Source organism: Onychostoma macrolepis, chromosome 04 (genome assembly GCF_012432095.1).
Source record: "Onychostoma macrolepis isolate SWU-2019 chromosome 04, ASM1243209v1, whole genome shotgun sequence".
NCBI lineage: Eukaryota > Metazoa > Chordata > Actinopteri > Cypriniformes > Cyprinidae > Onychostoma > Onychostoma macrolepis.
The window spans coordinates 14,042,406-14,057,076 of NC_081158.1; the positions used below are offsets into that span (position 1 = coordinate 14,042,406).

The following is a 14,671-nucleotide window of genomic DNA, read 5'->3' on the forward strand; positions in this document are numbered from 1 at the left end:
CCAAAGCCTGTGTGAGGGACCCAGTCATTCAACACCAGTTCACGAACCTCTAAACATCTCCTTGCCTGTGCTCTTTAGTGCTAATTTGGATTGCCAAGATGTCTGTGGAGACATGTCCGCTGTGCATGCAAATGTATGCCCGTCTCAGCCAGCACCTTGTTATCACCCACAAGGTCGAAAACAAGGAGGAGAGGAAACTGCTGCTGGCCATCGAGTCGGGCCGCATCAACGCCCGGGCGGGCAACTGCCCGATTCCAGGATGTGGCAAGTACTCTAACCGACTCGACCGCCATATTCGCACCCACAGCGAAATCTCAGCAGTGACGCAGGACGACGCAATCCTCAAATGCAAAAGGAGAGTGGTCATCCAAAAGCTGACCGCCCTGAGGGCCTCCAACCCAGCCATCCCAATGGTTTCCACCTTGGACCTGGAGGAGTACCAGCAGCTAGAGGAGCCCTACCTGCCACCTGACCAAGAGGAGCTAGAGGAAGAGGAGTGCAGCAACACAGGCTGTAAGCGGCAAAAAGAATTCCTCAGATCCCAGGTGGGGGACCTCAACAAGCAGGTAGACATTCTTACTGAGAGTTTGAAGAACGTCACCAGGCGCTACCGTATCCTCAAGAGGAGGTCGGTCCCTTTGGGCGCTGTCCGCGTGGGTCAGGTGGCACAAAAGCTCCTCTCGTCTCTCGGGCCAGAAGAAGAGGAGGATTCTCCCAAGGAAGAGGTCTTAGAGGCTTGTCCAGCCCTTCACGCCCGGTGAGCCCTCGGCTAGTGAGCAGCCCACAGCCGGAGGCGAGGAGCCCTCCACCACTCTGGAGCCACGGGAAAAAACCCCCACAGTATCCGGATCACGTGTCGATTCTGAGTGAGTCTGACACTTCTCTTGCCGTTATTTTTTTCTTTTGCAAAATTCTGTGTTAACTGTGCCTTTGCTCTTCCTCTTTTGTCTTTTGTGTGCAGACGAGATCCTGGAGGAATACAGGCGGCACCAGCTAGGCCCGGATCCCAACCCCAAACTGAGGGAAAACGTCGGAGGTCATATTTACAGGATAAAGAAGTTTATTGCCTTCATGGCCGAGGGCAAGGGCAAGCTGTCGGACTTCTGTTTTCTAAACGACACCGCCAAAATACACGCGTGAGTTGTGTTACCTGTTTTTGGTTCGGTGTCATTAAAGTTTATTGTTCCTTTAACCAGGAACCATTTGTCTTCTTGCAGTTGGGTCAGCTCCCTCCGAAAGGCAAACATGACGGCGACGACCATTCAGCACTATGCGGTGAATGTCGGCTGCTTCATTAGATACATTTCTGAAACCCCTCCGCCGTCATGCTGCCTGTCAAAAAACGCCCTGATCGGTCTTCGGCGCGAAATGCTGAGTGTGCGCAAGTCGCTGAAGAGAGGCGTGGCCATGCACCGGACTTCGGTGAGAGCCGAAAAGGAGGTTCGGGTCATCTCCAAGGCCACCTTTTTAAAGTGCCGGACCCAGGCGGCGCAGGCCATCCCGGAGTTATTGAGTAAGTAGTCTTACCTTCACTTTGACTCAGTGTACTTATCTGCTGTAGAACGGAACCTTTACGTTGCGCTCTCTCCTGTCCGTAGCCCTCCTGGAGAATGACCCAACACAGAAGGTACTGTGGCAGTTTTACGGGCACTTTGCGGCACTGCTTTCTTCCATCTACGGCCACAGAGGGGGTGTATTTCAGAACGTCACCATCCAGGAGGTGCTGACGGCATATCTAATTAATGTGAGCATCTGACTTGCTTTTCATACCTCTGCTTGATTTGTTTGTCGCCTCTTCTGAGTGGCTTGTGTGTTTTCTGGTGTGTCCACAGGTGTGACCAGCCACAAGACCAATCAGGCATTCGGTCCAGCCCAAATTGCCCTGACGGACGAGGAGTACGGCTGGGCACAGAGATTCTTACGGTTAAAAGACAAGCTGTCAGGAGGGATCAATGCGAAGTATTTGTTTTTCACCTCCACGCCGAACCCCTGCAAAAACTTAAATAATTATTTCCAGGACGCGTGGAAGTCTATGGGCCTGCCCGGCTGCCCCACCTTCACTGACGTTCGGACCTCCATCGCCAGCCACGTAAGTAACCAATAATAAAATCATTACAATCACAAATTATGACCTATTAATGCATTGTCCACGGAAAGCCTGTGTAGTCTTGTTTTACTCTTTCTCTGTCTTTCCAGGCCAAGTTCACACACTCCAGTGAAGACCGCATGAAAATCTCTAAATTCATGTGCCACGATGTGAGGACAGCAGACAAGTTTTACGTCACAAACTTGTCTGCACAGCAGGCCATGGAACACCGCAGGCTCTTTGAGTCCGCCTTGGAGGGTCCCGAGAGGAGCCCACCAAAGCAGTCAACACCTAAAAAACGGAAGCGGCCTGCAGGAAAGTCCAAAGCGTCCAAAAAGCGTACACCAAAATCCCCAGAAGTCACATCGGGCAGCACCAGTCCGTCTGGGACGTCCAGTTCCGGGTCCATCAAGGTAAATTGACATCCTGTAACCAGATTGAGCCTACGATGTTAGACAGATTTGCGTGATCATGATAAATTTCTCACCATGTCATTTTTTCTCCTTTGACAGCGTGAAGAAGAGAACCCAGAGGAGACTTGTCAAAGCGAGGTGGAAGGAGGGCCGGAAGGAGCGGCAGAAGGAGGAGCAGAAGGAGGGGAGGAAGCAGAAGGAGAAGCAGAGCGAGGAGCAGGAGATGGAGCCCAGTTAACCTCTGAGACATCATTCACCCCCCGTAAAAAGTACCCAACAAGAAGGGGCAAGCTAACGGTGGTGTTGACACCAATTAAGTCTGCTCTTTCTAGCAGCGTGACCCACAAAAACGTCTCCCCTCTGAAGTTGAAGAAAGCACTTTTTTCAGCGAGATCAACCACTTTAATGGGGATGAGCCGTCAAAAAAAGGCCTCAGAATTGGTCAAAAAAGCCATGGAGAAGCGCCGCAAAGACCAATAGACTTTCTGATCCTGATTATCCTGATTTTCTTTTATGATTGTGTGATTTTTTGTGTGTGTGCAAGGGGAGGGGTGTTGAAGAACTTTTAACTTTTTATTACCCATTTTTGCTAACCTTTTTTTTCCTTTTCATCAATATTTAACAGTCAATGTTCGTGTGTACTTGTTTCATATTTTGCAAAAAGTTCAGTAAATTTATTTGTGTTTTTCAACATATAAGCTTCTTGTCTGTCATTTTTTTCCACACATTTTAGTGACAATTAACATTTTATTTAAAATTTGTTTAAGTTTGAATTATTTTCATGATGAGGATATCCTCAAAATACATGTTATTAATATGTAACTATTAATAAAATCATTGCAATCACAAATTATAACTTATTAAGGCATTGTCAACATAAATCAGTGACACAGAGACAAATAAATAATTTACAAACTGTAATGAATGAGCACTACAGTAAAAATGTAAACAAACGTGCAATGTTCAAGATGTGCATGATCCTATAAATTAGAAGTTTAATGACATTTGTAAGTATTTTAATTTACATGAAATGTTAATTATTTAAGTAATTTTTGATACATTTATTAATAAATAATAACAAGAACATTATTTCACGTTTCTAAATATGTGAATATAAATGAACTACTGATTAATTTATAATATAATAGTATTTAAAACATGTTTAAACGATTATTAAACAATCAAACCATATAAATGAATATTGATGAGCTGTAATGTACAAAAACTTGTGAGACGGTGTTTCCTGAGTGTAGCACGGTATGTTTTGGATAATAAAATGATTATAAACTTAAATTATGACTTATTAATTCATTGTCCACAGAATGCCTGTGGAGGCCCCGTAAAATAAGTTGCGGGTGGTCATGCACCATATGTGGTGAAATTCACCAAAATCCAACATCAGCAAGTGACACCTGTAACTTATTTGACGCGGCCTACAAAGGCTTTCCTTGGACAGACCTTTTTCAGGGTAAATATGAATATTGATGAGTTGTAATGTACATGAACCTGTCAGAGGGTTTTCCTGAGTGTAGCATTGTACTTTTTGCATAATAAAACGATTAAAAACTTAACCCTTTAAAACCTAAGGGTAAAATAGGTCATTTTCACACATTTTGTTTATTTGACTGTAAAATTCTAACAGAATGTGCTATTATCAAGTGCAAGGTGTCATTTTTTTCCGAAAAAAAAATGGCTTTCCAAAAAGTACAGTTTTTGACCATTAATCTTGTGTTTTGAGTTTGTAAACAGAATTTAAATAGACAAAAATAAAAAAAAACGGAATATTTTTTAAAAAATTTTTTTAGAAAAAAAAGAGAAAAATCATGATCGAAATAATCCAACACTTCTTACTTCAAAATTCAACTATAATACATATATACAAGTATTTTAGGGACACTGGGTTGCACAGTTTTCATTCAGGAGGCTTTTTTGTTCATACACGCACACATTTACACATGCATGTACATGCGTGCACCCATTCATTTACATGCGCGGACTCATTATAGCGACGCACACACCACATGTGAAAAAGTCTCACTCAGCCTGCTCCCAAAGTCTCATCAAAAATCATCCTAATCGACTCTTATGCTGTTTACTCCTCCTTGACCATGTTTTTGTTCATTTTGTTTATTATTTTATGCAATAACAAACTCCGCACTCCCTATCTATCCATTCAAATTCTCCCTTCCCGCTCTCCCGGAAATCTGCCGTCATTTGTTGACGGAGCGCAAGAAATTACCGTAATAAGCCATATATTGCCGAAAAGCGCATGTTGTCTGCTATCAGGAGCAATTTGAATTATTTTGATAGTCCAAACGGTAGAAGAGTTATTGTAACATGAATACAGCTTGGTCTGATGTGTCGGCGCCGACACAGCCGGTTTTAAAGGGTTAAATTATGACCTATTAATGCATTGTCCGCGGAAAGCCTGTGGAGGCCCCGTCAAATACGTTACGGGTGGTGAAATTCACCAATATCCAACTCCAAAATCCAACATCAGCAAGTGACACCTGTAACTTATTTGAAAAGGCTTTTCGTGGTCACATAGGTTTTCAGGGGGACAAATAGGCTGTTTGTGGTCATATAGGTGGTCAGGAGGATGAATAGGCAGTTTGTGGTCATATAGGTGGTCAGGGGGACAAATAGGCTGTTCGTGGTCATATAGGTGGTCAGGGGGATGAATAGGCTTTTCGTGGTCACATAGGTGGTCAGGGGGATGAATAGGCTGTTCGTGGTCATATAGGTGGTCAGGGGGATGAATAGGCTGTTCGTGGTCATGTCATATAGGTGGTAAGGGGGATGAATAGGCTTTTCGTGGTCACATAGGTGGTCAGGGGGATGAATAGGCTGTTCGTGGTCATATAGGTGGTCAGGGGGATGAATATGCTGTTCGTGGTCACATAGGTGGTCAGGGGGACGAATAGGCTGTTCGTGGTCACATAGGTGGTCAGGGGGATGAATAGGCTGTTCGTGGTCACATAGGTGGTAAGGGCAATGAATAGGCTTTTCGTGGTCACATAGGTGGTCAGGGCAATGAATAGGCTATTCGTGGTCGTCACATAGGTGGTCAGGGGGACGAATAGGCTGTTCGTGGTCACATAGGTGGTCAGGGGGACGAATAGGCTGTTCGTGGTCACATAGGTGGTCAGGGGGACGAATAGGCTGTTCGGGGTCCGGAGATTCTTAGTTCTAGATCGTTCTACCAAACCTTTCACATCAGGGCACTTCTTTTCATTCAAGAGGGTCTTAGGGGCTATATGACGAAGAGGCCTGTGAGAGAGATTTCTGCCAAATGTGTGCACAGAACTTTGCGTCCGGGGTAGACGCTTGTCTGCGCGATATGTCGTTCGGGGGCCCCTACGCTAACGCCACGTGAAGTTTGGGGACCCTAGGACCCCCAGGGGCCGAACGGGAGCCGTTGCCACGTGCAACTTATCCCATTCGTTTCCATAGGTGTTTCTTGGACAGCGGACAGAAAGGTCCGATCGCCCCGAAATTGATATATACGTCACATCACGGTCTCCGTGTTTCGTGTGCGCATCTGCCTGTTTGGCCGAAAAAGACCCCCTTGACCGCGAACCACCTGTGAAGTTTCCATTGAAATAAGTTGCGAGTGGGACGTTGGTCGGAGGGCAGGGCCCCGAGATTCATCACAGGGTACCGTCAGGGCCCCACGACACGGGTCACAGAGTTTCGTGGCCCTAGATGCTTCCTGAGCCAATCAGGCACTGAGAAAGTAGCTGCTGCACAGGCCCTTCCCACACAGAGGTCTATGGAAGACAGAGAGATGTATGAAGAGCAAAGAAATATATTTTTTGGCATCTCCCGACCTAGCCCTCTCGGTATGGACAGTGCATTTTTATGAAAATTAAGTCATTTTACGAGCTCTGATGTACATGAAACTGCTGGAGGGTGATTCCTGAGCACTGTACTGCAGGTATTACTGAATAAAATCATTGTATTTATGAATTATGACTTATTAATGCATTGTACACGGAAAGCCTGTGGAGGCCCCGTCAAATAAGTTATGGGTGGTCATGCACCATATGTGGTGAAATTCACCAAAATCCAACTCCAAAATCCAACATCAGCAAGTGACAGCTGTAACTTATTTGACGAGGCCTCCACAGGATTTCCGTGGACAGTGCATTTTTATGCAAATTAAGCCACTTTATGAGCTCCGATGTACATGAAACTGCTGGACGGTGGTTCCTGAGCACTTTACTGCAGGTATTACTGAATAAAATCATTGTATTTATGAATTATGACTTATAAGTGAAATGTATGCATATGACTTAACGTTAGAATCCGCCTTAAACGGCTTGTATGTAAACCAGAGACAAAGGACAGTCGAGAAGCCTTTCTGAAGAGAGAGCTTCGGTTTTATTCCGGCCGAATAAAATCTAATTTTTCTGGCATCAAAACTCCAAGTCTTCATTTCATTCTTCGAACTGCGGGTCACGACACTTCATTTGGCACCCCAGATGGGACTTGGAAAAGAGCCACAAAGTGTACCACCGCTTGGAGCAGATTTCGAACAACACATAAAGGTGGCCACCTTTTTTAATCAGATAAGCATTTTTGCTTATATAATATTGTGTTGTTTGCAAAATCTGTTCTTGGTGGTAAGGTCACTTAAATTTTGCTCTTCCAAAATACTAAATTTAAAGATGAGAACATAAAAAAAGAGGAGTTTTTATTCCAGAAGAAATAACTGCATGCATTATCTGGTTTATTGTTTGAGGCCTTGATGAGTAACTTAAACTGAACTGAGATAGTGCAGGCAAAAATACATTGCTAGTATTGGTCTGTGTTTATTTGGACTGGGCCTGAAGGGACAGAAATAGACGGGAAGCAGATATAGTATAGAGAGTGCGCAAGACCTACGATACCGCCCTGATTAAATTAAAAAAGACAAAAAAAATTGTAAGGTCACAGGGGTCAGCTTGGGTAGGTAAAAATTCCTGGCAGGATCTTATTCTTTTACTGCGAAGAGAGAATACAGTAACAGAACCAGCGTCTTGGAGCAGGTGACTCGAGAGAAAAGCTTTGTTTTGTTGTTTTGTTTTGAAGAATGTTTGAAACTGTGTCCGTGTCCGAATGCAGGGGGGTGTGAAAGGGTGTGAAAAAGTATGAATGATGGTGTTGTATGGAGTGAAAGAAGGTGTCTGACGAGACACTGAGGCAAATCAATTATTTTGCCAAACAGCTGTATGCAGATTTTAATACAGTATGTGGGCCCACAGGGCAAAAAAACGCCCAGTAAAATAAAGACCATGGATGAATTCGGTTAAGTTTCCTGGTCAGTACCTAGGTTATTGTTGTGGCAGAAAGAAAAACAGTGCAAGCAAGCTTGCTCTGTCCACCCCACATCTAACTTTCTTTTCAGCATGTCATGATGGAGCTGATTATGTCTCAAAAGGATAAAATATTGCCTTTCTGACTGTTAACATAAAGTGGGTTGAGTGTTTTCCAGGTCAAAAGGCCAACACTACTGAGCTTGATAAGCCTAGGAAATTATCTAGTGATATAGTGGAACTCAGTTTATAACACAAAGAGATAACTGAATTAGTAAATTGTTAAGAATAAATTTGAAATGAATTGAATAATTGTAAGGATGCAGATAACTGAGTAAAACTAAACTCTTTATTATATTATAGAAAATAGTATACTCATTTTATTAACAGCAATGGAGTTGTGAGAGCTCAAAAATGAGCCCACATGAGACATCCACAGGTCACACCAAGAAGGATAACTATCCGGATGAGCAAATGAGCATGCTTGATATCACTAACAAAAACTCTGAAAGTTTCCATTTACAGGTGACAGCAGTTACATCAAGGCCCAGGAATGGTTTGCTCCACCATTAAGAACCAGTGAGTGTGCAGTTATGGCCTCAAGGAAGAATCTTGCATTGATCAGCAAAATAGTTGCAAAGTGACACCTGGGTCCACATCTCCCACCTTGAAATACACCAACCAACTTCAACAACCCCACACAGCATGAAGTGAGGGATGAAGGGCGTGCTAGTAACGACCCTCCCTTCACAACGAGGGAAAGACCATTGCAACGATTCGCAAAGAGTCACCCTGGTGAAGATGGAATGAGTGATGGGACAGCTAACGAGATGATCAGAATACTTAGGAGCCAACAAATGGAAAAGAGGAAGACAGAAAGGAAGGAAAACAGACAGGCAGATAATGCGGCAGAGAGTGACAAGGAGAAACCTGAAACACAGGATGAAGTGCAAACAAACTTGCACAGAAAAGGTTTCACAAGGAGCTCCAGTCGTCCTGTCTGCAGAACAGGAAAGGAAAGAGAACGAATCTGACAATGGGTCTGAAGATCCTCTTATGCTTAATGTATCTAGTAATGCATGTAAAAATTTGTAAGGTTTTATCCTTCATTTATAAATTTTAGCTTTAGGGAACCAAATCGTAGAAATTCGGTTTTGATCTGATTAATTGATATTAATCAAAATTGTATAATTTATACCTTATTAACGACTCGTCCAGCGAGTATTAATACAGTATAATTCAGCAATGCTTCTTATTGTTGATAAGAATACAGAATTGATTGGGAAATTTTACTTGAGCAACAGGTAACACGATCTATGGCAAATAATTTAAGATTTGAAAATCAAGGCACCAGACTATTCATTAAAAATGAATCGAGCGTTTATTTACTATTCTAGGGTACAATACAAATAACCAAAACACATACACACACATACATTATGGCAAGATCAAAGCAGTTTGAAGGAAGTTAACTATTCTCTTTTCTTCAGAATAAGGACGACCTTGGGGACGTCACAAACAGAAGACTCAGTTATTGTTATCTTTTAACGATTCATTCAATTCAGCTTCAGCGAATAAGAGATTTGTTTGTTTTACTTGCTGTGAGTTGAAGTTGAGTTGAAGGCTGTTCTTAGGGGTTGCTGGAGGGAAGCCCTGGACTTTTCCTGCTGACGTGTTGTTGTCGCGTGACATCACTCGGGATTCCTCCTTTTGGATTTGATGGCTTTCTGGTAGCGCGCGAATAGCGAGTTTGAAGTTCTTACGCAGCAGCTTTGCAAGTTTTCTTTGGTCAGACGTGGCCAGGGTGTTGAAGTCTTTTAGATGATCAGCCAGATGTTTCGCAGCACGATCGGGGGGGCAACGCCCAGACTTTCAGCCAAGTTTCTTGCAGTTTCACCAGTTGTTCCAACCCGTTCTTTTTTCAAAGTTGGGGTGTCTGTTTTTATCGGACAGAATTAAGTCCATCCTATTCACTGTCTGACCCAATCACATTGTCTCTGTAGGGCGGAGCTTCAAAACCGACTTCTTTTTCGTGCATACATTATCTGCTCATAAATGTCACCTGAAGTAAATATCCTAGCAGATTTCTATAAAGTGTTATAATCATACCTTATGATGCTAAAAGTCAACATTCATCTTTTTCAATGTATTGGAATCAGCATAAAGTGTAATTTAATACCAAACATGAGATAGTTGTCACATCGAATATCTATAATTTTACCTACTAAACGGGTTAAGTCATAGATTAAAATATCCTAAATTCTGATAACTACAGTAAGATTAAATGAAACATAAAATACCACATTCGTATATATTTTGTCTCTTGAGTATATTGCTTTTAATAGCAGCAGTCTTTTCTGGATTGTCCTTTTGAAGATCCTTTGTCCATAACAGTTTGGGTGTTCTTTTCCTTTTGGAGAAGAAGAGGAAAAAGGCGCATTCCTTTTGGAATGCAGTGAAGAAAAAGGGGTTTTGTTATGAGGTCATGAGGCTGTAGGTTTGTTGAGGTCTGGTCACGTATATCTGTATTTCAAAGCACAAAGTTTAGTTGTTATTATGAGTGTATACAAATAAAAGTAGACCCCTTACAGATTTGAATGGTGTATTGCTTTTATCTGTACGATCAAAAATGGCAGAGTAATTCAAGCTCATTTCTGCCTTATCAGGAAAATCTGCCTCAAAACGCGTATACGCGTTTGTCGACCCCAGAGGGTTAAAGGAAAGTGTAGCAAAATATGGCAAATACCGAGATGTACATTTGATTATTTAGTGGTAAAAGAAGGCCCACCATCAATATTTGATGACAATGATATTCCATTGGCAGACATATCGTGGATGTGTGGATTAGGATATGGCCTTTTGACAACATTACCAGAAAAATGGTCAGGATTATGTATTAGGGTTATGTTGACACATAAAATGAGTCACATCTCTTTAGAAGAAGGGGAAACAAAGGAAGAGAAATCTAGATCGAGAAGAGCCTATGAAAAAGACCCTGCAGTTTATATAGATGCTATTGGTCAACCAAGAGGGATACCTTATGAATTTAAGGCAAGAGATGAAGTAAAATCAGGATTTGAATCAATATTCATTTGGATTGCGCAAAATAAAAATACAGAGTGGATCAATTATATATATTACAACCAGCAAAGATTTATTAATTACACTGATGACGCCTTATCACTTTTAGGAGAACAATTAGATGCAACAAGTCGAATGACATGGCAAAACAGAATAGCTTTGGACTATTTGTTAGCTGAAAAGGGAGGAGTCTGTGTTATGTTTGGGGATCAATGCTGTACTTTTATACCAAATAATACTGCTCCAGAAGGAGCATTCACTGAAGTAATGACCAAATTGAAAAACTTAAGGGTTGAACTTAAAACTAATACTGGTACAGACGGGAAAATGTGGGATTGGTTTGATCTAAGGTTGGGAGCTTGGGGAGCATGGTTTGCTAAACTAGGAATGTTTTTAGGAGTTGCCATATTAATAGGAGGTTTATTATTTTGTTATGTATTAAATATACTAAGAACATTGGTCGTCAATGCTACTGTGAAACAAATGGAGATGATAAAAGTCCCAAACAACCAACGAGTAATCACAGAAAGAAACTTGGATGAGTATTATGAAGGATTGCCAAACAAGCTGATCTTAAATGAGCAAACTTCAGATGATGGATCGAGTGACTCTGATGACTATGAAGAAGAAATGTAAGGATGAGCCCCATCCTGGGAGTAAGGGCTAGCCTAACTTCCACCCATGGATGGCCCTTTACGATGCACAAAGTATCCGGGCTGAAGATCAACGGATCTGAACTATTGTTTCTTGAAATATTCAGTGTATTATATTTTGAATGTGTTTTTATGTTTTTGATATACATAACTGTGACAACCGCAGACAAGCACTGAACCAATTGCACGCTCATGCTTATAACATTGTATTTTACTATAAAGGAAGAAAGGAGACAGAATCTTTTACTCTCTCTGAGTCAAGGGTGGAGAAAGATGTTTGGTTCTGATTCTCCTCCAGAGTGCTGCCGCATCATTTAGTGGTTGAGGGTAAACCTGTGTGACTTATTTAGTCACTAGATAGTGGTGGCTGAGAGGACTGAATTATGAAGTAACACTCTGGGTAGACATAAACAAATTGTGAGACTTAATGAAGTCTCAAAGGGAGGAATGTAGAGGATTTTTATTGATATTAATCAGAATTACTTAGACATAATCAAGGTAAATTTTGCCTATAAGGTATCTAGTGAATCTTCCAATATATTCTGAAGGCCTTTGTGTCAAAATGTCTATGTGGCAGGAACATCTGGAAGAAATGAGGAGTGGGCTTTCTCCCCCTTACCATAACAAAATCCAACTCCAAAATCCAACATCAGCAGGTGATACCTGTAACTTATTTGACTGGACCTACAAAGATCCATGCAGAAGAAACACAAGGTGTGAGAAGACCATAATAAGTAATTGAAAAAAATTTTTTTTTTTAAATCACCCCTGTTCTTGCTCCTCCTCGTCATCTGCGAAATACTGCAGAGAGGGACAAAAAATTTAAAATTAAAAATGAAAAAATGAACAAAATGTTCACAAATACACTACATAGAGTTATAGAGGGCACAATAAACCTATACATTACATCTTCTTCATGCTCTTCCCGTGGAGCAGGATGATGTTCCGGGGAGGGCAGCGGCGGTGGTGGAGGTGAAGGTGGAGCTACTGGGGGAAGCAGAGGAGGAGGAGGAGGAGGAACATTTGGAGGTCCATCCTCTCCTGATGAGGCTGAGTCTGTATCCTACAAAACAGCATAACACAACAGCTGTCCAAATTAACATCATTTAACCCTCTGGGGTCTAAGGGTGTTTTGGGGGCCTGGAGAAGTTTTGACATGCCCTTACATTTGTGCTTTTTTCAGTTACTTATAAACATATAAATGGCGTATATCACTGTAAACAGCACAAACTGGGCTACAATAATATGTTAGGAGCATTTATGTACATGATTTTGTTTTTGAGAAAGAAACATTTATGCGTGGCTAGTGAAAAACTAAAATTTTGAAGTCACTGAAATAAGGTCATAAAACACATACAGAACATTTGTTCACAAGACTTTTGAGAACTGGATCAAATGATTCGTAACTGGATTCAAAATGATATGTAAATCATCTTGTTTACTTGCTCACAGAAAACAATATATTGATTTAAAGATTCAAAGTCACTTTTTGAGTGGAAAGGCTCTATGCGAGAGGGCGTGACTCACACCTGAGAAGACAAAGGCCCGCATAATGAGCTCCATAATGAGCCATTCAGGGGCCCGGGGTGTCACTTAGATTGCAGGTGGGCACTTAGGCTGTATGCGGTCATATAGGCGGTAAGGCGTCCAAGAACAGCCTGCCTAGAACAGCAAGCGCTAGGTGGACCCCCCTCCACCGGTGATGGCCTAAGGGGCGCAAGGCAGGAGTTCACAGACAGCCTCCATAGCAGTGACAGGGCAGAACGAGAATTCACAGATGGCCTCCATAGCCTTGACAGGGCAGGACAAGGATTCATAGACGGCCTCTATAGCCGTGACAGGGCAGGCAGAGAGTTCATAGATGGATACCACTGACACCTCTGTAGGTTCCGCAGCAGGTGCCACCACCTCTGGAGGTTCTACAGCAGTACCATCAGGAAACAGGGAGAGTTCATTAACAGGACAGGTACAGCGCTCATCTACGGTTTCTTCGACCGTGACATGACAGGCCGAAAGTGTATTGTTGGGTGCCACCACCACGCAAGGAGTTGAAGCGGGCACTGCTGCTTCGGGAGGTTCTGCAGCATGCGCCTCCACCTCTGGAGAAACTGCAGCGGTCACCACCGCTTTGGGGAACACAGTAGCGAGTGCCACTACCTCAAGAGGTTCTGCAGTATCAGCCGCCACCTCTAGAGACACCATAGTGGACGCTGCCACCTCGGGAGGTTCTGTGGTGGTGTACGCAGCCCAAACACACCGAAAAGCAATCCCCATCATGGGAAGCGCTTCAGACAGGGGAATCACTTCAGGAACAGGAGGGTTAACCCTCTGGGGTCGACAAACGCGTATACGCGTTTTGAGGCAGATTTTCCTGATAAGGCCGAAATGAGCTTGAATTACTCTGCCATTTTTGATCGTACAGATAAGAGCAATACACCATTCGAATCTGTAAAGGGTCTACTTTTATTTGTATACACTCATAATAACAACTAAACTTTGTGCTTCTGAAGAATAAAGAAAACAAACAGGGTGTGCTCTCTGTCTTCTCCGTCTCCGCGAACTGTTTTTAGAAACGCGTCACTAAAATGAACTGTAACTCAGCAAATACTCAACACAGAGACATGAGAAATATATCTATAGAAAGCTTGAAGTGTCTACTTTGAAATGAAGTCTTATCGAAAACAAACATTCTGTGATGAAGTAATCCGTATGAAACCAACACGATGTTCAATCTTTCCCGTCTGACTCATTATCGCTAATGTGATCCCGCTCGCGCTGTTCATATGTAAATAGCCACGTGGTAAGTGCGCGCGTGCAAACGCCCAACAACACAAACAAGGAGGAGGTCCTTCATCGCGGCTGTTCGTTTCTGGAAGACGCGCTGAGTAAAAGCAGGATTTCCCTCGAAAGAAGAACACGATTTCACCCAGCAGAGGAGATGAGTAAGTAATGTTTCTTTTTTACATTAGTTAACGTTTTATTGTGACATAAACCTGAACAGATTTAACAGTTAGCTGGGTTTTCCCCCAAACGACAACATGATGAATGCTACGCATCTAAGAATGTTTAGACCATGTTTATTATTAATACTCTGTTCACAAATAGATTTTAATAGCGTGCTAAACAATAATAATTAGTTTC

At 42.5% G+C, this 14,671-nt stretch overlaps 1 long non-coding RNA gene across 1 annotated transcript; it reads right to left on the reverse strand.

The window, feature by feature from the left end:
- Positions 1–9,164: 9,164 nt before the first annotated feature.
- Positions 9,165–12,788, reverse strand: LOC131538993 (uncharacterized). Its single transcript, XR_009270760.1, has 3 exons — positions 12,438–12,788; positions 12,150–12,331; positions 9,165–10,319 (listed from the first exon to the last, which is right to left on the reverse strand). It is a non-coding gene; the product is annotated as an uncharacterized LOC131538993 (long non-coding RNA).
- Positions 12,789–14,671: the final 1,883 nt, after the last annotated feature.